The sequence below is a fragment of the Pan troglodytes genome, chromosome 1 (assembly GCF_028858775.2).
Source record: "Pan troglodytes isolate AG18354 chromosome 1, NHGRI_mPanTro3-v2.0_pri, whole genome shotgun sequence".
Lineage (NCBI taxonomy): Eukaryota > Metazoa > Chordata > Mammalia > Primates > Hominidae > Pan > Pan troglodytes.
This window is the reverse complement of record NC_072398.2, coordinates 64,643,914-64,669,896: the sequence shown is the minus strand read 5'-3', so window position 1 is coordinate 64,669,896 and position 25,983 is coordinate 64,643,914. Positions and strand designations below refer to the sequence as shown.

Here is a 25,983-nt window from a genome sequence, read left to right as displayed (position 1 = left end):
TGGTTTAGTTTCCTGAATCTACTCCCATATTAAAAAATAAAATAAAATCTGACATGTCTCTGTTTGTTTGTATGAGCTTCTCTTACTCTGTGGAGTCCTAAAGATTTCTCAGAGAGGCTTGGAGGTCAGGATCTGTCCTGGATTGCTTTTTTTTTCCCCCAATGATTTTTGCCTTTCCCTTCTCACTTTCAGGACCAGTGAGACAGTTAGGGGTAGGAAAGAAGTGAGCACTAGAGTGGAGTCTGGGTCCCTGGAATTCTCTTCAGCTGGATGATCTTGGGCAGGTTATTGAACCTTTCTTGGCTTTGATCACCCATCTGTCAAATGATGCGGTTGAAATGAATGAAGTTGATGTCTCCCTTCAGCTCTGAGCAATAGGAAGCTCCACTTCCTGATCTAGTGACCCTCCAGCTCCAAAATATAGGTTGAAGTAACTCTGCCTTCAATTTCAGGCATTTACAGCTTACCTTTTCCATCTTTGCCATCGGCCTTGCTTGGAAAAATCTGTTTGGTTATCTTTCTTCTCCTCCCACCCTCCACATACTTTCCTGTACTCTTAGCTCATTTTGGGCACGGCCATCCTGACATTCTTACAGGTTTGAACCACTCTTAAGTAAGGGCCTTATGACTTAGGTAAGGGCCTTATGTCCACTGGACTCCAGGGCTGGAACACTCAATGACTTATCTAAAACAAGATCAGGTTGCTCAATTTTAAATACTAGTTCAGCTGTACAACCTTGGGCAAGATACTTAAGCCTTCTGAGTTTTGGTTTCCTTGTCTATAAAATGAGGATGATAATAGACCCCACTTCAGTGGGTGTTGTGAGGTATCAGTACCTTCCTGACCACAGTAATTTAGGTATGGTGCATAATCTTTGAAAGTTAGCCATTTTAAATATTTGTGCCTTTTTCCATTCGTCAACTACTGGAACATTTTCCAGAAGATCTACACTGAATTCTTAAGCTGTCCCACATGGTATATCATTGTATAGGGGACAGTATGAAACTTTGCAGGTAAACAAATGTGCTGCATGGAAAAAACATTTAAAATCTGGGCATTACTTCAATGAACAGCTGAGAAGAGGAAGAGGGTAGGAGGCAGGGAGGGACCAGAAGAAATAATTCTTTTTCTAAATGTTGCAATAAGTGGTCTACCAGGTAATTTGCATTGTGATTAGAGCAGCTTCAGATGGGAGAGAGAAAGAACATGAAGAGGGCTGGTCACACTTCATGTTGTATCAGAATTAACAAAATATACCTACATCCTACATTGAATATGACTTATACTTAATGATACGAACATCAAGTTGCAGTTGATTATTGACCTTAAAGTAATACTTTGTAGACATTTAAGCAAACATTTGTAAATTTTCATAGTTCTGATTTACTTTTGTATCTTAGAGCTAATTATGTTTTCCTTGGGTCTAGGATGTTTCCATAGGTCTGTGAAAAGTCTGTGGCACACTGGCCTGTGCTTGTGCCCCTGGTGGATAAAATGGGCCCAGACAGGGAAAGAAACTGGGTCTGAGCTGAACCTGGGATGAGATTTTGTTGCTTTTCTGAGGACCCAAATGCAGGGAGTGATGACATCTCTGCATTGCTATTAAGGACTTGCCAAATAAAAGGATCTGGTCAGGAAAATGGACTCAGGGCAGGGGCTGTGGTCACCCTGCCCCCCAGCTTACGTTCCTTGCACAGTTTTCCCCATCTGATCCTACCCCTGGCTCCATCCCCCAACCCAGTCCAACACACTTTTTGTCTCATTGACTCCAGACAATACACTCAGTCACTCATTCATTCACCAAGCATCCATTAAGTGCCCAATGAGTGCTAAACACTTTGATTACTCAGATGAATTCAACAGTGATTTGGTCCTAGAGGAGGGCATAGTCCATTTCTTTTCTATTTATAGCACCACTTGTAGAAATGGCCCTCAGCACGTTGCTAGCATTGAAAGAATAAATAGATTCTGGGGCTGGAGAGGCCCTGGCATCTTCTTGGGTACCTTATAGTTCAGCATGGAGTTCATGACACCCTCCTTACCCCCACATGGGTAACTGGTTGTAGGAAAGGTCTTTGCATCATTTGTAAATTATGTCGTTTGCAAATGACATAATTTTTTTCTTAAGAAAAAGAATCTATGCAAGTCTCCAATTCTAAAATTCTGTGATTGTATGATTCTAAATTAATTTAGGAAAGCAGGCAGACAGTTTTTGTACGTGTTTCCATGGACACTGTGGATGTTATGTTGAGGTGTCTGCTTAGTCACATTTGGCACCATCTGGCATAAAAGAATTACTGGATTTTGGTGTGAGGGCAACTCAAGGTACTTAGACGGATCTGTTGTTCTAAGATTCAGTTGAAATGTTCCAGCAGCTTAGTAGCATAACCACAAGACAGTGTTGGGTTTGCCAGGTAATATACAGTATACTAAAAATACAAAGAGTATTTTACTTATAATATTTTTAGCAAATAATTTTTAGGATAAGTATATCCCATGTGATATGCTTTGGGACATACTTATACTAAAAATAATTCATCGTTTGGCTGGGCATGCTGGCTCACACTTGTAATCCCACCACTTTGGGAGGCTGAGGTAGGCGGATCATGAGGTCAGAAGATCGAGACCATCCTGGCTAATATGGTGAAACCCTGTCTCTACTAAAAATACAAAAACAAAATTAGCCGGGCGAGGTGGTGGGTGCCTATAGTCCCAGCTACTCGGGAGGCTGAGGCAGGAGAATGGCATGAACCCAGGAGGTGGAGCTTGCAGTGAGCCAAGATCACCCCACTGCACTCCAGCCTGGGCGACAGAGCGAGACTCCGTCTCACAAAAAAAAAAAAAAAAAAAAAAAATATATATATATATATATATATATATATCCATTGTTTATCTGAAATTCACATTTAACTGGGGAGCCTATTTTTTTTTAAGCTAAACCTGGCAACTCTAGGTAGCCTCTGTCTATGATCTGTGATATTGAGAGTATATCAGTAGAGGTAATAATACTGCACAAAAGTGTCTATCAGATGATCAGAAACTTTTCAGCCAATTAAATGTTTGATGTGCCAGTGACTGTCCTCCACTCTGAGCCCCTCCTCAGATATGAGGATTGTGATTTCAAACAGCACAGTTTACAATTTGTAAGGCTTTGATTAATGTTTCTTTTCTGCCAACTATTAATAAAATGACAAACAACCATTCTATTAAAATCCTTAAAATGTCCATATGTATAATTTGTGTCTTCATTAGTAGCTACTTACATTTTGAAAAATAGACTTTTAAAATATTGGTGAAATTTGAATTTATAGAATTTATGAGTGCTTTTGGGGCTTAATTTTTCTTATCTGATAAGTTAGCTCTGTAATTTATATGAGGTCGAGACCTGTTAATTCAAGCACACACCAGCATCTGGCCCCCAAATACCAGATTCTTCTACAGATTTTTCATCTTTGGTTCTAATTAGCCTTGGAATATTTATAACTATATCCATTCATCATTCCTTCTTTTAAGATCTGGTGCCTCTGGTTCCATATTAAATTTAAAGTAGTTTCTTCTAATTCTGTGAAGAAAGTCAATGGTAGCTTGATGGGGATAGCATTGAATCTATAAATTACTTTGGGTAGTATGGCCATTTTCATGATATTGATTCTTCCTATCCATGAGCATGGAATGTTTTTCCATTTGTTTGTGTCCTCTTTTATTTCCTTGAGCAGTGGTTTGTAGTTCTCCTTGAAGAGGTGCTTCACATCCCTTGTAAGTAGTATCCATAGGTATTTTATTCTCTTTGTAGCAATTGTGAGTCAGCGTTCACTCATGATTTGGCTGTCTGTCTATTATTGATGTATAGGAATGCTTGTGATTTTTGCACATTGATTTCATATGGAACCAAAAAAGAGCCCATATAGCCAAGACAATCCTAAGCAAAAAGAACAAAGCTGAAGGCATCACGCTACCTGATTTCAAACTATACTACAAGGCTACAGTAACCAAAACAGCATGGTACTGGTACAAAAACAGATATATAGGCCAATGGAACAGAACAGAGGCCTCAGAAATAACGCCACACATCTACAACCACCTGATCTTTGACAAACCTGATAGAAACAAGCAATGAGGACAGGATTCCCTATTTAATAAATGGTATTGGGAAATCTGGCTAGCCATATGCAGAAAACTGAAACTGGACCCCTTCCTTATGCCTTATACAAAAATTAACTCAAGATGGATTAAAGACTTAAACATAAGACCTAACACCATAAAAACCCTAGAAGAAAACCTAGGCAATACCATTCAGGACATAGGCATGGGCAAAGACTTCATGATTAAAACACCAAAAGCAATAGCAACAAAAGCCAAAATTGACAAATGGGATCTAATTAAACTAAAGAGCTTCTGCACAGAAAAAGAAACTACCATCAGAGTGAACAGGCAACCTACAGAATGGGAGAAAATTTTTGCAATCTATCCATCTTACAAAGGGCTAATATCCAGAATGTACAAGGAACTGAAACAAATTTACAAGAAAAAAACAAACAACCTCATCAAAAAGTGGCCAGGAACTTAAACAAATTTACTAGAAAAAAACAAACAACCTCATCAAAAAGTGGGCAAAGGATATGAACAGACACTTCTCAAAAGAAGACATTTATGCAGCAAACACACATGAAAAAATGCTCATCATCACTGGTCATTAGAGAAATGCAAATCAAAACCACGATGAGATACCATCTCACGCCAGTTAGAATGGCGATCATTAAAAAGTCAGGAAACAACAGATGCTGGAGAGGATGTGGAGAAATAGGAACACTTTTACACTGTTGTGGGAGTGTACATTAGTTCAACTATTGTGGAAGACAGTGTGGCGATTCCTCAAGGATCTAGAACCAGAAATACCATTTGACCCAGCAATCCCATTACTGGGTATATACCCAAAGGATTATAAATCATTCTACTCTAATGACACATGCACATGTATGTTTATTGCAGCACTATTCACAATAACAAAGACTTGGAACCAATCTAAGTGCCTATCAGTGATAGACTGGATAAAGAAAATGTGGCACATATACATGGAATACTATGCAACCATAAAAAAGGATGAGTTCATGTCCTTTGCAGGGACATGGATGAAGCTGGAAACTATCATTCTCAGCAAACTAACACGGGAACAGAAAACCAAACACTGCATGTTCTCACTCGTAAGTAGGAGCTGAACAATGAGAACACAGGGACACAGGGAGGGGAATATCACATGCCGGGGCCTGTTGCAGGGTAGGGGCTAGGGGAGGGATAGCATTAGGAGAAATACCTAATGTAGATGATGGGTTGATGGGTGCAGCAAACCACCGTGGCACATGTATACCTATGTAACAAACCTGCACGTTCTCCACATGTATCTCAGCACTTAAAGTATTAAAAAAAAAGAAAAGAAAAGAAAAGAAAAAAATATCTGGTGCCTCTGTGAGGAAGAAGGAAAAATACAGCCCCATGTCCTTGCAAAATTTATGGGCTTTTTGTGAGTTTAGATATTTGCTGAAGTCCTAAATGGAGAACATGAGAGGCTTGCAAAATCCTTAAGATTCCTCTGCTTTGTTTTTGCTGTCTTTATTGAAGGAAAAGGGAATATAGAATATAATTTTGCCGTTTCCTTTATTGTATTTGATAACAAGAGACAAGTTCCAGAATCTTCATTTTTAAAAAACCTCAGTCACATAATTTTTGACACCAAAATTCAAGATCAGTGGTATCCAAGTCAGACCCAAGAGGTACATGCTACTGTCCCCTTAGGTTTATAGGGTGAGGAACCACAAATAGCTCTCTTTGCTGAGCTGTCCTCAGACATAGGTGGATAGACTTTTTCACCTGCTGTGGCCATCCGCTGTTGGCCTCAGTGGTGTAGCAGGTCTGGCAGCTTTTCCCATGATTGTAGGGATGTGGTGGGGTGTGTGTGCAGAGTGGTAGAGTCCTTCCTGCTATGCTCTAAAACCCTAGCCATGGAAAATCCTTTCTTCTTCTCCTCAGAGTGCCAACAGTGGCACTGGGGCTCTCTGCTGGGCTGGCAGAGAGGAGTGGATATGTGGAAGTCTTTCTTCCCGAATCTTCTCTTTATAGAGGACTGGTTTAAAACATGTCATGAATTCATAGTGTCATCTGTATGCCTGTCTTTGTAAAGTGCAGATCTGAACATGTTACTTGCACACATAGATGCTTCCAATTGTTCCCATTGCCTACAGAAGGAATGATTATGGAATAAACTCAAATTTCTTAGTACAATATGCAAAGCCTTTCATGACCAGTCTCTTTCTATCTTCCTAGACCATTGCTGTCCATCAGGAATGTAAAGCAAGCCACATATGTAATTTAAAATGTTTTAGGTGTCACATTATAAAATAGAAAAATAAACAGATAAAGTTAGTTTTAACAACATATTTTATTGTATCCAGTATATCAAAAATATTATTTCAGCATGTGACACTCGTCATATTTCATGTGCTTAGAAGCTACACGTAGCTAGCAGCTACCACACTGGACCAAATACTTTTGGTCTCTTGACCTTTAGTTTCCCTCGGACCCCAATCCTCACCTCTCTTTCAATCCTAGGAACAATGCTTGCCTATTTCCTACTTGGGAACATTTACATGAGCTATTTCTTTCCCATGCCTGAGAAATTCCAGTCCTTTCTTTACATTTTTAAGTATCACTTCTTCTGAGAGTCTTTCTCTAAGAGCCCATCCCTGTCCACTTCTCACCAAGGGCAGACAAAGTGCTCCATTCCCAGGGCTCTTAAAACCCCTGATTCTCCAGCAGGCTTCCTCCCTGTGTACTGTAATTATTTTCCAGACTCTGGACCCGTCCTTCACTAGACCATGAGCACTTTCATGATGGGGACGGTTTCGTATTTATTTTTGTTTAACCAGCACTTAGCATGGTGTCAGAATACAGAATTCAATGACTCTTGAATAAACACTGGGGTAAAAGTATGAGTGTGGCTAAGGCTAATACCAGGTGACTGCTGAGCACTCCCCGAGGGTCTCTGTGGTGTCAGGCACTTGATGTATATTACCTGATCCTGACTTTACTCTGTCAGGTAGGGGCAATAATCTCCATGTAAAGATGCAGGGAATGAGACTCAAAGTCGTTCATTCATTCATTCAGTCAGTATTGTGTATTGGCCACCAAGTGCATGCTAGGCACTGTTTCAGACACAGGGGATAATAGCATTAGACGAAAGAGGCAGAGACTCTATCCTTTAGGAACTTAGATTTGGTTGGGGGAAGCTTATGCATGTAAGTGGATGAGATTATTTCAGCTAACTGAGCAATGCCGGAAGAAGACAGGATGGTACAGTGCTGGGGTAAAGTGTGTGTGGCTCTGGGGCCTCCAAGGGCCCCTGTGAGTGGCAGCACTGGGTTGAGAATTGAATGATGAGAAGGGTGATGGAAGGCACCCATGAAAGGGTTCCAAAGAAGAGTTGAGATGAGCAATCCACATAAGATATTCCTAGAAATGAACTGGCCACGTCTAAGAAACAGAGCTAAGACTTTCATTCCTGGGCAGTCGTGAGCAAGGAGAATAGAGGGAATTCAGGTCAGAGAGGGAGGCAAGGTCTTGCAGGAGTTTGTTGAAAGTTTTTGGATTTTATTCTGTGGATACTGGGAAACTTTTGGTGGGTTTTGAGCCAGGGAGTGGGATAATTCGATTTAAGCTTTAGAAAGATCACTCTCCCTGCTTACGTTATTACAGTAGTGGCTATTGCTATAGAGCCATGAGAGATAGATAATGGCTTGGATCAGGTTTGGAGCAATAGAGAAGGTGGGAGCTGGTTGGATTAAAATATATTTGGAAGTAGGGTATAGAGCATTACTGGTGAGATGTATGAGGAAAGTCAAGAACAATTCTCTGGGTTTGGACTTCTGTCATTGGATGCCTTGACTGAGATGAAGAAAGCTTAGTGATTTTGAGGCAGGGCAATCCATAGCTCTGGTTTGGCTGTATTAAGTTCTGTTGGAATTTAGACATTCCAGCACTGAGCTCAGGGATATGGTTCAGGATGAAAGGATACATTTGAGAGTCATTCACTTATAAATGGTATTTGTTTTTTGTCGTTGTTGTTGCTTTTGAGATGGATTCTCACTCTGTCGCCCAGCCTGGAGTGCAGTGGCATAGTCTCAGCTCACTGCAACCTCCGCCTCCCAAGTGCAAGCAGTTCTCCTGCCTCAGCCTCCCGAGTAGCTGGGATTACAGACATGCACCACCATGCCCAGCTAATTTTTTATGTTTAGTAGAGTTGGGGTTTCCCCATGTTGGTGAGGCTGATCTTGAACTCCTGACTTCAGGTGATCTGCCCACCTTGACCTCCCAAAGTGCTGGGATTCCAGGCATGAGCCACTGTGCCTGGCGTATAGATGGTATTTGAAGCAAGAGACTGGCCTGGGACTGAGCTCCAAGGCCCTGCAAGTTTGAGGAGTCCAGTAGAAGAGAAGGACATAGGAAAGGAGCCTGGAAGAACAACCAACTGAGGCAAAAGGAAAACTATCAGGTGTGGTATCACAGTAGCTAAGCTAAGAAAGTGATTGAAAGGCTGGAGTGTAATTTTCAGCATTGGGAAGGACAAAATCTGAAATCTGAAGAAATGTTTTCCTAAAATTAAGCAGAAAGAGGAATGATCAGTTGCAACTAATGTTGCATGGAGGTGGAGGTGGAGTAACATGTGACAAAGAAGCAGCCGTTGCCATTGCTGTGGGGTCAGAAAGTCAAACTAGTGAGGACAGTAGCACATGGAGACCAAAGCCCAACAGGAGTGCCCAGAGAAAAGAATGGGACGTGTGGGAGAAAATGATCCAATAGAAAGGGAGATGCTGGTGATGGATGCAGGAGAAGGGAAAACTGCAGAAGAGAAGTCCTTGGTAGATGAGAAGGAGTGGGGAGCTTGGCCTCAGCAGAAGGCAAGTTTGTGTTACAACTTGTTGGAAGAAGGTAGGGTATATGGGATAGATGCAGCCACATTGGCGACATTATTATTAGGACGATGGAGTAGTTCTTATTTTACGGTATCTCTTTTCTTTATGAAGTGCATTATGGTACTAGTCAAGAAGAACAGGGGAAGTGTTTGAGATTTGGAGATTTGACAGTGGTCGGCTTGGAGAGTGGACAGTGTACCTGCAAAGGGTGTGTAGAAGGGTGTGGTGCAAAGTTGGCAGCCCACGAGACACATTCGGCATGATGCAAAGTTGCCACTTCTCTACTTCTGAGGCAGAGTGGCATTGGAACCCAGTTCTGCCCAGCCCCCAGGAGCCCTTGACATAGCAACATGCTTCCCTAAAGGAGAAAAAAAAATGTGACCTGTACTATGCCACTTATTCCTCACTGAATGGACTGTGAAGTTGGAACACATAAAGGTAATAACCTTTCACTCCCCTCTCCCCTTCCTAGGACTTCCCCCTTTCTCTTGTCCCTTTAGCTTTCCCTTTTTCGATAAACATCTGTTGAACACCTACCTGTGGGAGGTATTGGGCTTTGTGCTGGGAATATGGCTGCAGACAAGGCAGGAGGTCCCTGGTCTCATGGAACATCTGTTCTAAGAGAGGTGACAGCCATAATGAGGGAAAGAAACGATGGCATATGATCATTTCAGATACTGATAACCAACCATATCAGTAAAGTCAACAAATGGGCAGTGAGATTGAGCGGCGGGTTAGGGGGTACTTTTAAAGGTCCCTCTGAGAATCTGACCTTTTTGCTGAGCCCTGAAGGGTAGGAAAAAAGGAATTGTTGACAACCCAGGGCCTTTTCTGTCCATGGTAGAGAAAAGGAGACTAGATGAAAGAGAGCCTGTGGGATGGGGTGAAGAAATCCTCTTGACACTTTTTGTTCAGAAGATTAAGATGTTTGAATCTCACCATGGAAGGATTCTCAGTTATCTAGCTCCCTCTCTCTGTCTCCCCCTCGTATCCCCCTACATTTCAACAACTGTTCATTTCTGGAAACAAAATCATCCTGCAAGCGCAAAAAGAGGTTGGCATTCAGATCAGGCGTACTCCAAAATGAACTGAGAAAATTGACCTGAAACACAAAATCAAGCCTGTTGTTTCAGCAAAGCCAACAGCCATCGATCAGGAAATCCTTGTCTCATAAGAAGTTCCACCCAGACCTTCCCTTGGCGCTTTGTTTTTCCTCCCATCTTGCTCTCTGTGTTTGGCTCCTATCTTACCTGAGAACCTGTTTTCTTTGCCTGGCGTCACACCCCGAGTGCAAAGGTAGTACGCAGCAGTAAGGTCAAGGTGGGCAGGAGGCGTGGAGGTGTCAGGTTGTTTGTGTGCTTGCTGGGTGGGGTCCAGAAGGAATTTATGTGTAATCTCCAGCTGTAACACCATTTAATGCAGCGATCTTCGACCTTTTTGGCACCAGAGACCAGTTTCATGGAAGACAATTTTTCCATGAACAGGGTCTTGGGATGAGTCAAATGTATTACATTTATTGTGCACTTTATTTCTATTATTATTACATTGTAATATATAATGAAATAATTATATAACTCATCATAATTTAGAATCAGTGGGAGCCCTGAGCTCATTTTCCTGCAACTAGATGGTCCCATCTGGGGGTGATAAGAGACAGTGACAGATCATCAGGTATTAGATTTTCCTAAGGAGCGCACAACCTAGATCCCTCTCATGTGCAGTTCACAATAGGGTTTGCGCTTCTATGAGAATCTGATGCCATCACTCATCTGACAGGAGGCAGAACTCAGGCAGGAATGGGAGCGATGGGGAGCTGCTGTAAATACAGATGAAGCTTTGCTTTTCTCACCCACCACTCACCTGCTGTGGGGCTTGGTTCCTAACAGACCATGGACTGATACCAGGGTCCCCTGATTTAATGGACTTTTCCTAGTGAAAGAAAAAAAAAGAGGAGGCTAAAGAGTTCACCTTCCTAGGAACTCTCAAAAACAGACTTCTCCTTCCTGATGAAGGTAATATAGAACTTAGCTCAACTCCAAACTCTGTGTTGCCCTGAAAGTCTTGAGGAGGTGCTATTTTGAGAAAAAAGTTTCATTCTCCAGTTGTATTCCCTTTTAGGAATTTGAGAGTTAGAAGGGATCTTGCAGCTTGTCTGCATCACCCAGGGAAGTCCTTTGGTGTGTTCTTCTATGGCAATGTTTTGTCTGGATGACTTGGTACCAGAAGGACAGACTGGCTCCTCTCACTGTTCAGCCCCCTCAAGTTCCATAGTGCAATGTTTCCAGACACTTTTCACCTCACACTCCATGTAGAAAATGATCATCTTGGCAAGACACATTGGAGTAAATAGACAAGGTTGCTCAAGGCCAGACATGGACTGAGGTCTGGGGCTGGGCCAGTGTGTTGTTACAGGACAGAGGGGATAATATGTTGGCACACTGAAAATCCATCGGCAGGTAGCTCTGCTGATAGATCGCCTTCCTCACTAGGTTCCATGCCCCTTGAGGGTAGGAGCTGTGTTTTGGTCTTTCTTAAATTAAAAACCTCAGGCCCTTGAGAAGTTCGACAGCTGGTAGAGAGCCCATGAAAATATGGTTGCCTTAAATGCAACAAAGATCTCTTCAGTGGGAGGTGACCACAGAGATTACTTTCTTAAGTGTCATTGATAACCAAAGATATGTCGTTGGGTTGCATTAAAGATGTGTCATTAAAAACTATTCTTGGCTGGGCACAGTGGCTCACGCCTGCAATCCCAGCACTTTAGGAGGCCAAGGCAGGCGAATCACCTGAGGTCAGGAGTTCGAGACCAGCCTGGCCAACGCAGCGAAAACCCATTTCTACTAAAAATATAAAAACTGGCCAGGCGTGGTGGTGCATACCTGTAATCCCAGCTACTCAGGAGGCTGAGGCAGGAGAATCGCTTGAACCCGGGAGGCGAAGGTTGCAGTGAGCAGATCACACCACTGCACTCCAGCCTAGGTGACAGAGCAAGACTCTGTCTCAAAGAAAAAAACCAAAACCAAAACAAAACTGTTCTTTTTCTGTCCCTATTTTTGTGTGTTCACTCTGATCTGGAATCACACTGCTCAGGTTTGGGTCCTGGCTCTGCCACTCATTGGCTGTTTCATCTTGAACAGGTTACTTACTCTCTTGAGACCCTGGTTTCCTCATCTGTTCAGTGAGGATAATGAAATCATCTAGTATGTGATACTACCCAAGGGCTACCTATCTGCAAGGCCCTTGCTCTACATCACTCCATCAAACTCACTCTATAGGAGCCTTTTTAAATCTACACAGCCACACATACAAGACACCAGAGAAGTCAGAGAGAACATTTTTTGAGAGACTTTGCAATTTAGTTAAAATAAATACTGGCTAACAATGCCTAGATTTATTAAATACTTGGGATCAATCCAACAATTTGTAAAGTACTTGAGATCAATCACTCAACCTACATTATGGCTGGGCACAGTGGCTCACGCCTGTAATCCCAGCAATTTGGGAGGCTGAGGCAGGAGGATCACTTAAGTTCAGGAGTTCCAGACCACCCTGGGCAATACAGGGAGACTCAATCTCTATTAAAAAACAAAAAACCAAAACCATTATGGGCTATTGTCTTATATTTTGGAATTACAAAGATGGTCAAAAGAAAGATGGTATGAAAAGTGGCATAAAAATTAAAACTAATGATTTATTTAGGTTTTTGTGGTTGTTAATTTAGAAAAAATTAAAATGAAATAAGAATTCAGTTTGGTAGCCAATAAATTTTTCCAAAGACACTGAACCCTGAGATATATATTAGACATGTTTCTACTTCCTGAGTTCTGATTGGGGTGTTGTCCTTTGAAAGTGAGGAGCCAATAAGATGGATTTTTAAATGATGGTTGGGAAAGGGTGATAGGAAGTGATTTCTGATTTCTCCACAGTAGATATTGATTGCTTTGGTAGAAATTAGCATGATTGAGACTTGCTTTAAGATGAACAGCATCAGAAAACATATTGATTTCCTTTTATATTACTATTATTTTTATGTATTTGTTTATTTATTTTTTGAGAACGAGTCTTGCTCTGTCACCCAGGCTGGAGTGCAGTGGCACAATTTCAGTTCACTGCAACCTCTGCCTCCCGGGTCCAAGCAATTCACCTGTCTTAGTCTCCCGAGTAGCTGGGACTACAGGCGCACGCCCTACACCGGCTATTTTGTTGTTGTTGTTTGTATTTTTAGTAGAGACAGGGTTTCACCATATTGGTTAGGCTGGTCTCAAACCCGTGACCTCAGGTGATCCACCTGCCTCAGCCTCCCAAAGTGCTGGGATTACAGGCGTGAGCCACTGCACCTGGCCTTTTTTTTTTTTTTTAATATTAGAGGAAGCTACCTAAGTATTTGCCTTGAGGAAATCCAATGATTCTAAAAGCTCCTTTGAAAGAAATTTACTAAGAAGTTGAACAAAAATATTCTAATAAGTAAGATAGTAAGTTTGAATATCTTTGATACTTATAGGACAGAGGAGAGAGGGAAGGGTTTATAAAGTCTGTGAAATATATGGCACTTTAGTACCCTAAAACTTAAAGTATAATTTAAAAAAAATGTGTTACGTATTCAGCACTTATGTTTAAAAATGATTAGGAAAACCCGGCTTACCTTTTCCAATTAAAGGGACCTGGCTGAGAGGCTGGCCAGATTCTACATTTTCCAAGAAAATCAAATCCTAGAAAGGTCACATTTCCTTTTGAATGTTGACACCAAAGATAGCTGAAAGATAGAGAAGTTCTCCTTATTCAGTATTTTGAACTGAAGGATCCTATTTGATGTTTTTTGTTTGACCTAATGTCCTAGAAGTAAACTGAAATTCTACCTACTCCTTTTGGAGAGGCATCAGGGGAGAAGTACCCTCTTAAAATTCTAAGTCTTCTGTTAGCAGAAAACATCGTCTTTTGGTTAGTGGAAATTTCCACTCCCAGCATACCTAGGCATTTTTACCTCTATACAGCTTCCTCTTGGTTTTTGTGATTGAGTTACTTTCAGCAAGTTACCTTGTTTCTCCCGTTTCTTATTTAACTATGCTGTATCTTTTACTTCTCTTTCTCCATTAACTAATTCCCACAGCCCTTTTCTTAAACTTTTCCTACGCTGAAAGATACTTTAAATATTTTGATCTTCCTCTTTACAAAAAGGGGTGGCAGGGCGAAGACCTGGTTTGTCCAGAAATCGGGTATCAGATCTGCCCCCAAATCTTGATTCACAGTCATGACACAATTCAAATTTATTCACTAGTTTGTTAGTCCTTGTATTCTTACTCAACCTAAAGGAACATTTTTGCTTTTCAATCCAATTCCAAAATAGGAGGGCAGTAGGAATGTTGAGTGATTATTATAATGTGTGATTATTATGTGCAGCTAAGCACATACATGACTTCATTTAAGTCTCGTACCACAGTGCCTTAAGTTGTGTCATCTCCATTTTATAGATGAGTAGGCAGAACTAGTAATCCTAACCACTGTGTTTACACTGCCAGCTAGTACTGTATAGTAAATTTACAATTCTAAATTGATTGAAAATTTATTTGTGTATTTAAAGCTGTTATAAACCTAAGATAATCTTAAATTTTTAAATCTGGTTTAGAAGCATGTCAGAAAATTTGACAATAATTAAAGAAATGTGTAGGCCCATTTTGCAAGTGTTTCCTGTTCAGCCGGTATTGATGTTCCTAGGGCTTGATATTCACTGGTAAAATTATGAGCAATATTAGTGAATGTCACAGCAAACTCTTGGATTCCATTTAGTTATGTTGTAGTCAGTGAATGGAACAGACTGGTAATAAAGTGTATCATGGATTTTCAAGTCAAAAGAAACTCGATTCAAATCCTGACTTTTCCTCTATGCTTGGATGAGCTTGCAGGCCACTCATCCCTTCTAATATCAGTATATTCATCTGTAAAATGGAAATAATAATATCTCATATGGTAATGGTTAAATTAAATGGGACAATGTATGTAAATTGCTTAGACCTTGTACATAATATAATAACATCCAATAAAATTGTAGTTGTTCATAACAATCATCATGATCATAGAATCCAGGTTGGGAAGGATCAGACAGACTTAAAGATCTGACAGACTTAGTGCAAGTTATGATTCTACTAGTAAAATGGCCTTTGTTAAGTCACTTTGCCCCTCTGAGTTTGCATCTCTTTATCTGCACAATGCGGATAATATTTAACACAGGATTATGATAAAGATTACGTGAAAAGTGACGTCTGTAAAATGTCCAGCTCTAATTGACCTTCACAAATGATAGCAAACCCCTCCCTTTGGTTGGCATGTTGCCTGTCTTTTAGAATAGGCAGATATAGGGCCTAGAATTATTAGAGAGCTTTATTTAATATTGAACATTAGTTTCCCCATGGCATGTATCAGTTTGGCTCCAATCTTATGATCTGAGTGATTGAGAAAGTTGTTTTTGCTCTCTGGGTCATGATTTTGATTAGATCTAGAAATACTCTGAGGATCCCAACTTACTTACTTGATTGCTAGGACTAAAGTTCTTGTTCTTCTATAATCTTTATCTCCATCTTCCTGGATACATTCTGTGCTGAATAAAACTATTATATATATATAAAAAATTCTAAATCAAAGGAATATGTCAGGCAATGATTAATATACATTAATGTGTGAATTGGATGGTTCAGTGTTCTCTGTGATTGTTGCCAGTAGTTCAGAATTTAATACTGAGATCATCAGCATTTAAAATAATTTAACATTGTGTGACAATTTAATTTATTTGATCACTGCTGCATTCTTCCTGTCCAACTTTATATGAAGCATTATTGCTGTGAAGTCAGTAATAACAATAGTAATGTGCTGAGTTTTGAACGTGAAGAAAAGGTGACCAAAGCAGCTAAATAAAGAATTGTACTGTGCATTTTCCTGAAAGGAGTTCCTCTGCTTGCAGGCTCTTCCCTGTGGTTTAGGTGCAAAATCCTTTAACCATATACTTAGCATTTCTACTCCTTGCGTGCAAATTTATTTTATTTCTGTGGACTGTTCCTCTGTGCCTTGCGTAAAGAGCTCTGGGTGAGATTATTAACATGTAATGTAAGATCTCACCCAACCTGCTTTTTGCTGTTTGGAACTGGGCATACAATCGCTATTCTGAGGTGGATAGTTATCTGGTTTTAAATCCAAGTTTTGTTCTCCACTAGATGCCAGATTTTATATTCCACCGGCTAACAAGTCTAAAAATACCATGTTAACTTTCCTCCCTTCTCTCTCAGAAGGAGACTTCATCTCCTCTAGCATTCATCAAGAACATATGCCCTGTTGTGGGCTCCTGAAACCCTGAAAAGAAAATTTCCTTTTAAACATAGTACCTGTAAAAGTTAAAATAGGTTTGTCTACTTGGTGTTATTTAAGGGGCACTGGGAAAGTTCTTCATTCCAGGTTATTTCCTCCAGTCATTACACTGTTGGTGATTTATTTCTCTAGGATTCACATCTGTCCTCCCTCAAGCCTGCAGGGACAGTACTGAACTTCCCCCTAACCACAGGGAAGGGAAGGATAGAGCTACAGAAATGATAGCAGGCCAAGATCCCATTGGTGTGGAGTCCCTGAAATGGGGTCATGAGGCACTGGATACCAAGCATATCCTGAAGTGCACTGGATTGCACTGTTTAGAGCTTCCTGTCCCTGCTGGGGAGGAGGTAAGAAGGCCCAATCCCACGACAGGGGGTATATGAGGGCAGTGTTTTCCATAGCAACCAGAAGCAGATCATGGCCTTTGAGAATGAGCTGGTCATTGAAAATTATTTCAATTAAAAGATTCTTGCCTTAGGGGGAATACAGCCTCCTAAAATGCCTTTCATTTCAATTTGTGTAACCTGTGTCTCCATGGAAGATTCTGCCTCCCAATGAAGACAGTCTGGAAAGAGATCCCAGGGCCTAATTGTCAGCCTCTGCAAAGGAAGATTTTAAATGTTTTCTTCCTTTGCCTCTTATCCCCAGCTTTATACAGTAACTACCTTGGTTCATGGATCTTCTCACCCAGTGATTCTCAAAATGAACTGGTGATATGGTTTAGCTGTGTCCCCACCCAAATCTCATTTTGAATTGTACTCCCATAATTCCCATGTGTTGTGGAAGGGACCCGGTGGGAGATAATTTGAATCATGGGGTCAGTTTCCACCATACTGTTCTTGTGGTAGTGAATACGTCTCATGAGGTCTGATGGTTTTATCAGGGGTTTCCGCTTTTGCATCTTCCTCATTTTCTCTTGCTGCCACCATGTAAGAAGTGCGTTTCACCTCCCACTATGATTCTGAGGCTTCCCCAGCCATGTGGAACTGTAAGTCCAATTAAACCTCTTTTTCTTCCCAGTTTTGGGTTTGTCTTTATCAGCAGAATGAAAATGGACTAATACAACTGGGTTTCAGGGTGCCTACTTACTATCTGTGAGACTTTGGGAAGTTATGTTAATTTGGACCTACTTCCTTTATATAAAAATGGATATATAATATATATCCTTCTGTCCATCTCACAAGATTGTTGTGAGTAAAATGAAAAAAGTGCTATTTTCAAGCATTCAGTGAATCTGTGATAAGCACCAAGTAGGAGTTTGTGCTAAGTACAGAGGTACTTAAGTACTTAGGAGGTGCTAAGTACAGAGGTACTTAAGTACTTAGGGGGTACTAAGTACAGAGGTACATGGTCTTCTATCTAGGGAGATCAAAAGAGGACTCTTCCAAGCAAAGAAGATTCCTTCCTCTCCTGTTGTATCCTCAGCGTATTAACACCTGGGATGAATATAATATTTGTTCAATGGTCATGTGTAGCGTGACTTGTGCTGTAATATTATATGTGATGCAATATGGGAAAATAGCAAGATGGTGGATTACTGCTTTCATAGAGTGTAGACAGACCTCTCAGTAGAGACAACGGTTGAGTTGGGCCTTGGTGGATGAGTAAAGCTTCATGAAAAACTTAATATGTTGCCCTTATTTTTTACACTTTGCAGAGGACTGACGTTAGTTTCCATACTGGCATGTGGGAAGCTGTCACTGACTTATGACTTGTCCATTCATTCTAATAAAGTCACCTCACAGATGTGTTTATAAATGCATTAAAATCAGGCATGTTTTCAGAGAAAGTTTTTAGAATATAAAATGTTATAATGTAAAACCACGCCCTTTTTTCAGACCTCTCTCTCTCTCTCTCTCGCAAGGAGCTGCTCTCCTTCTCCTTTATTCTATTAAACTTTCCACTCTTTACCCCCCCACCCAACCCCATAAAAAAAGGAAAAACCTATTAATTTATCCGGACCTTTTTTTTTTTTTTTTTACCTGATTCGACTACACTTTAAATTAAAACGTGCTTTGTTTTTAGAGCTGGAGTTTGTTGCTAACGAAAGGGTAATTATAGTTCACAGGAACACTCAACTCATTGGAACATACTTGCTGTAGATATTGAAAAAAAAATTTGTTCTTTTGAGGCAGGGACAGGAGAAAAGCCAAAGACAATGAGACAGGTTTTCTGGAGAGAGCTGGTTAATGCAATGCATGTGGCCCTTAGGAGGGCATTAGTTAGCAGAGCCATGTTTCTCATAGGTGCATTTTGTAAAATGAGAGTTTTAGTTCCTATGAAAAAAATGTTACATAGGGATAATGGTGAAGATTAATTAAAAGGGCATAATCATAACCTCTCTTTATTACCATTTTATCATAACAATTACATTAACATAATATTATTGGCTAAATATTTCCCTTGCCAAGTAGAAGGATGTGATTGTATGGACCCTGTGTTTAGAGGACAAAATAGTTACCCATATGGGTGATATGGTAGAGACTTCTATGAATTTTCTCAGGAGATTAACTCTTTAAACACAGGAAATTTTAATTTTGACAATTTTAATGATAGACTTTAGAATTCAGGAAATGCTTCACACTTTGGATCAAAGTAAATGCAAAGCAATTTAGTCTTTTCTTCTTCATGCCTTTAGGATTATTGCGATGGATGTCAGTTATTATCTCAGTTGCCATCGAGAGATGCTCAGGGCTGCTTGAATTGGTTCCAGAGCTTGGTGCTTCAGAGTAGAGTATACAGTCACTTTTTATATTTTTCTGTCTCTCTCCTCACTGTCTACTATATTTTATTTCTATTCCTTTTCCTATTCTTCAGCCTCACCTTTTTTACTGGCTTCTTTCCCAAGTGGCAAGTATGATCTGTCAGCTCTATCTTTTAAGAAATCCTACTTTTGTGTCATCTGATCGAGCTCAACACTCCCTATAAATTATTCTTGCCAAAATATTGAACCTGAATTTGATCAAATCACTATATCCAAGTGCCAATCTGCAGGATATAGAAGAATTAAATGAACATGTTAAATGATACTTCAGTGATACAATCAGCAAAGTTCCAAAACAAACAGAACTTTACAGGACAAATAACCAAGGGGAAAAGAAAGACAGACAGACGTGTAATGGATACCTATAGATCAGAAGAGACTAAAGACACTTGTCAGCCAGTTTCAGTGTATGGAGTTTACTTGGGTCCTGAGTGGAAAAAAAAAAAAAAAAAAAACAATATGAAAAAATATGAGGCCACTGGGGGAAGTTGAACACTAATCAGATATTTGATGATTTTAAGGACTTATTGCTAATTTTTTAAGGTGTGATAGTGGTAGTATGGTTATGATTTTTTCGTGGTTTTTTTTTTTTTTGGAGACAGGTACTGATATTTCGGGATGAAACGATGACTTGATAATTGAAGTTTCATCGTGGGTATAAGAGACTGCATTATACTGTTTTCTCTACTTTGAGTATGTTGAAATTTTCCATAAGAAAATATTAAAAAGCAACAACAACAAATTAATTATCTGTTTTGAGACTCAGTCCTCTCTATCTGTACTGCCCATTACTTCACAAACATTTCTAGATAGAGTGGCTTCTAATCACTGTAGAGGCTCTAATTTTTCTGGGCTGTTCTTACAGTTTCTTCTTCTGTGTGCTCTGCTTCTTAGCTGTCTCCTTCCTCAGTCCTCTCCTAGTCTTGCTTTATACTAGGCATTCTTGGCCTGTGGGTTCAGAGATGAGCTTCGAAGGATCTGTCATTCCTCTGAAATATAGCGCTTTGTCTGCATATGCAAATGTGCATTTTTTAGTTGTTAGGTTAATGCTTTTTACCAGCCTTCCAAGTGTCCATGATTCAAGAATGTTACAGACAGCCTTAGTGCACACTGTCCTGAATAATCACGTTTCATGGCTTTTTCTTCTCTCTGCATGCGTGATATCACATGTCTGGTCCACAACTCTGTCCTGTGCTTCAGCCCTATTCATTCGTCTACTCTTTATCTCCACCTAACAACTCAAAGATAGTATGTTTGGGTGTCAGTTTTACTGTTTACCTAATTGCTCTTCATGTCAAATGTCTCTGAATTGGCCTGGATTTCACTTTCTTCCTTACCTAAACATCTACATCTAAATATTCATCAAACTCTTGGAATTTTACCTCTTAAATGATACCTTTTCTGTCTTCTCGTTATTTGGTACAATGTCTCAGTTTAGACCCTCGACATCTCTCCCCTGGTCACTGGACTCCCACTGTAAAGCTTCTTACCAATTTCCTTGCCTCTATCCCCATCTCTTCTGTTTGAAGGAATGATGTCACTAACAAAAAAATCTGGTCATTTCACATTTCTGCTGACATCAGTGGCTGATAATATCTTAGTACGGCCCTTCATTATCCAACCCTGGTCCACTTAAGTGGTCTCATTTCCTGACCTCCGTCCTCAGACCTATTTACAGCATGACGTATTTGTCAAGTCTCCTAGACTTTGCTTATATATTCATTCTACCTAGAGCTCACCATCCCTTACCACCACCCTACCCGCTTCTGTCTTGACAGCATGGGAAATACCACTTTATCTTTCAAGTCTTTTCCTTTTTCTTTTGAGACAGAGTCTTGATCTACACCCAGGCTGGAATGCAGTGGCAGGATCTTGGCTCACTGTAGCCTCTGCCTCCTAGGTTCAAGCAATTCTCCTACCTCAGCCTCTCAAGTAGCTGGGATTACAGGCACACATCAGTATGCCCAGCTAATTTTTGTATTTTTAGTAGAGATAGGGTTTTGCCATGTTGGCCAGGCTGGTCTCGAACTCATGACCTCAAGTGATTGTCTCACCTTAGCCTCCCAAAGTGCTGGGATTACAGGCGTGGGCCACCGCATCTGGCTTATCTTTCAAGTCTTAAGGAAGACCCTTCTCTCTGAGGCTTGCTGGAGGATTTGCTGGAATCCTTGGGTGCTACATATGTAAGCACTGACATTCAGGATTGTTGTTGTTGCTTTTAATTGCCCTGTAATTGTTTGCAGAGCTGTGAACTAACCAGTTAGGACTATTAGAGCATCTTTGACAATATCTAGCTTTTACCTAGTACTGCAGGCATGAGCTTTTACCATGTGGTGGTGGACTGCATGCTGACCTGGGTCTCCAGAGACTCTTTTCCTTCTCTAGGTGTAGGCACTACCTCAAGCTCTTTCAAAGAAATGGTAGCAGGGAGACCACGGGGCTTCTTTTTCTCTTGGATCTCATTTCCTGAAGAAAGGAAAGGTGTGAAGAGAGTGGTTGCAGGCAAGGGCAGTGAGAGAGTTTTCAAGCTGAAGTTCTTCTTTGGTAACTTATTAAGTCCCTCCCTTTCTAAGTTCTAAGTTCCTCTACTTCCTCCCATTTCTTAGTGACCACTTCAAAGTATGTGAGTAAAAGATTTGAAATAATACACTTTCTTCCAAATCTTCCTGCCTAAATATATGTATTTTTAAATGAATTAAGGTGACCAAACTTAATTTTTAATTTATTTTTTAGTATTTTAACAATGAAAATCAAATTTAACTAGATTTCTTTTATTATTATTATTAAAGTTCTAGGGTACATGTGCACAATGTGCAGGTTTGTTACATATGTATACATGTGCCATGTTGGTGTGCTGCACCCATTAACTCGTCATTTACATTAGGTGTATCTCCTAATGCTATCCCTCCCCCTTCCCCCCACCCCACAACAGGCCCCAGTGTGTGATGTCCCCCTTCCTGTGTCCAAGTGTTCTCATTGTTCAGTTCCCACCTATGAGTGAGAACATGGGATGTTTGGCTTTTTGTCCTTGCCATAGTTTGCTGAGAATGATGGTTTCCAGCTTCATCCATGTCCCTACAAAAGACATGAACTCATCATTTTTTATGGCTGCATAATATTCCATGGTGTATATGTGCCACATTTTCTTAATCCAGTCTATCATTGTTGAACATTTGGGTTGGTTCCAGGTCTTTGCTATTGTGAATAGTGCCGCAATAAACATACATGTGCATGTGTCTTTATAGCAGTATGATTTATAATCCTTTGGGTATATACCCAGTAATGGGATGGCTGGGTCAAATGGTATTTCTAGTTCTTAACTAGATTCCTTAATACTCAGGAACCACTGAACTAAATTATTGATAGTGGACCCATTTTCCAGGAAATATAATTTAAGTCTTCCAAGAACAGTTTTAGTTGGAAAAGTCTTGTATGTATCTCAACATGATACATACAGTACCAGTCAAAATTAAGATCCCTATGTGTAATATATTTATAAGCTATGGATTAGCAACTGTGAGTTTGTGTCCAGTTGTGTGATCATGTATCTCCATATCACTTTCCTTTAGTGTTTGGTAACACTCACCACGCCAGGTTCAGGGAGAAGGCAGGATGCGCTTGGCTTTATTAGTTCTGAAATTAGGAAAGGAAGGCTCACATTGGATGTTGTAAATCACAGAAAAGTCTCCTTCCTGATGTGCAGGTTATGGGTAACAGACAGAACACAAGATGGAGTTAGGTATTTTTATGGTAAGATTGGGGTGTGTGGTGTCTTCAATTCCAGGTGTTATGAGTCAGTTGCTTAGAAGGCAGGACAGTGAGGTTGTAGGTGGATGCCTGATACAGTCATGGAGGGAAGGTGTGTGGGGTCACCTTGTAGAGTGCTTGCATGAAGGGCTTGTTACTCAAGCTTCAATCAGAGAAGCACCTCTTATGGGATTCTCCATGTCAGGGAGGTGGAGAGCACGCCACCACACTGAATGTAGGCTTCTCAGGAGCCCTGCGAACCTGGTGCCCCTCCAGACAGTGCTCCAGTCACTGTCTTTTTCTGGACTCCCCTCGCCCCAATCAGAGGCACCCTTGATGGGTGCCTGACCAGCTGTAGCACTAAATCAGGGAGGGCTACTCATGATAGAATAAGCTATCTACTCAATACTGTATGCATTTTAATGAATGTCAACAATGCTTTTAATAGGAAGAATGAGAAATCTGTGAGCTTTATGATGACAGGTAGCAGAGGTAATACTCCTAGTGAGATACCAACCTTGTAGGTTTTGGCATTCACAAAAGCGTACACAACACACACACAGACGCACATATACACATGCATAGCCAGATAAAGTTTATCAAAATAAACATATAGCCAAATTGCCTCTTTTGCTTTAACGTTCCTGTCTTCTGCCATGTCCATATCAATATTATACTTAATTAAATGTATGTGGCTGAAAGGCTTTATAAAGGACAAGAGAGAACCTAACCTATTTTTGTTCTTATTAATGACTTATTTTATTCTTTAAAATCAGAAATGATGATGGAGAAAAAAGTTTCCTGTGACCTCTGAATTCACCAACAGTATAAAAATTGTGTGTTTTTGTTTGTTTGTTTGTTTGTTTTCCTGACAGAATCTTCCTCTGTCGCCCAGGCTGGAGTGCAGTGGCGCAATCTCAGCTCACTGCAACTTCTGCCTCCTGGGTTCAAGCAATTCTCCAACCTTAGCCTCCTGCGTAGCTGAGATTACAGGCACATGCCATCACGCCCAGCTAATTTTTGTATTTTTAGTAGAGACGGCGTTTCGCCATGTTGGCCAGGCTGGTCTAGAACTCCTGACCTCAGGTGATCCGTCTGCCTTGGCCTCCCAAACTGCTGGGATTACAGGTGTGAACTGCCATGCCTGGGCTAAAAATTGCTTTTTAAGCCTATGACTTTTTTAAATGGACCATATAAAAATAATTGCCATGTCTGTTCTTTTAACCATTTTATATTTTTACCCAACTTTGGAACATTTTTTTGTTTTTGTTTTATTTTTTCAGGACAGGGTCTCACTCCATCTCCCAGACTGGAGTGCAACAGCATGATCATAGCTCACTGAAGCCCCGACCTCCTGGGCTCAAGTAACCCTCCTACCTCAGGCTCTCAGGTAGCTGGGACTGTAGGCATACACCATCATGCCTGGCTAATTTAAAATTTTTTTTTTTTTTTTTTTTTGGAGAGACAGGGTCTCACTGTGTTGCCCAGGCTTGTCTTGAACTCCTGGCCTCAAGTGATCCTCCCATCTCGGACTCTCAGAATGTTGGGATTACAAGCATGAGCTACCAGGCCCAATCTGGAACATTTTTCTAATCTCAGTCTGTCCTTCAAGTTGTAATAGTGTGTTTTGTAGTCCTGAAGAATTCTACACACAGACACGTTTCTCTAAAGACTTAGGCATGGTTGCCTGGAATGCTCAAAAACAAATGAGTTAAAAGCTAACTGCAAAATTTTCTCCCAAATGAGCATATTGCACATTGTAGGCCTCTTGTGCTCCAAGTTCACGAAAAGGGCATTAGCAAATTACAAGCATCTGAAAGCTCAAGTTTTCCATGTTTATAAACTTAATGAGCAAATGCTCCATTGAGTGATTATATCCTTTATAAATAATTTTGTTTTTAAAAATAAATGTTAGTGTTAGTTTGTTGTTGGAAATGAATAAAAGCACTCCTCAGTCCCCAATTAATCTTTTGCTTTCCCTGGAAGGCGAAAAATTTTGTGACATTGAAATCACAAGTCCAAGCCAAAGCCGCCTCCTTAAATGAAATTTCCTTCTTGGTAGTGTGGAATGCTCCTAAACTCCTAGACATGTCCATGTGCAATGTAGAAGTATTCCTAATGAGAATGTCACAAGAAGCTTTTGGTGGAGAGCTTATTTATTGTTTATAAGATAGAAGGTTTGATTGGCAGGAGAGCAATGAAAGATGATGGTATGGCCACCATGTCTCCTATGAAGGGCTTATTTCTTTTATTAAGAGTTTGGTTTCTAGAGTCCCCACAGGCTGAGTGCAAAGCACAATTTCTCTTCATTGCAGGTGTGAGTGTGAGAACAATTCTTTGTCAGTCCAAAGGGAGAATCACGTCTTATCTTATAGGTAGGGTCACAATTGGAGGTGGGTAACTGGATGCTGTTGTATTTGTCAGAAACAGCAGAATTAAAGATTGCACCAGAAGTGAGCTCTTTGTTTTTCTGCTTATGAAATAAGGTCGTATTTGTCCCATGTAACATGAGGCAAAGTGGCAAGAAGAGGGCGTAACCACCACGTTGATTGTTTGCATGTAGGAGGGCCACAATTTGTACTTGTTCACAGTACATCTGTGTGGTCAATGGCTCAGAACGAACTTTGATTGATCTTTTTATAGACAAATAATACAAAGAAGTTGCATGAATCTCTTTATATTCGTGGTATTACACAAAATTGTTGTAATTGTTCAGGTTATACAGGGTAGGAGCAAAATCAGTATCTTCCTTGTTAATTCTCTTTGCCTGTCCCCTCTTGAGCTCTCTCTGTCTTTCTTGTTTTAATATGACCTGCTCTGTTTGATGAGAGATTTTTAAGGTTTTTAAAAATTTTAGTAGCTTTGTTTCATCTCTATTGTTTATGCCTTAAAAGTTGTCCCTGGTATCATGAGGAGAAAACTTTGAGTCAGAAAGAAGCATAAAGCCTTTCATTGAAAGGATTGATGTGTTCCAGAGGCAATTGGTCTGAATTCAGCTAGGGACATTTCCCTCCTAAACAGTAAACTGACTGACCAGATCTTTCTAGGAAGACCTTCTAGCTGGGAAGCGCACCATGAAATGCCTCTAAGTGATGCATACTACAGCCTACATAACTTTGGGGAGAGGAAGCCAGGGTTGTGCTGTAGCCAAGCTT

At 40.4% G+C, this 25,983-nt stretch overlaps 1 protein-coding gene across 2 annotated transcripts in view; it reads left to right on the top strand.

Moving 5' to 3' along the window:
- The window catches only part of C1H1orf21 (chromosome 1 C1orf21 homolog), a 241,417-nt gene that overhangs the window by 40,266 nt on the left and 175,168 nt on the right, over positions 1-25,983 (top strand). The gene's annotated exons all lie outside the window — the stretch shown is intronic.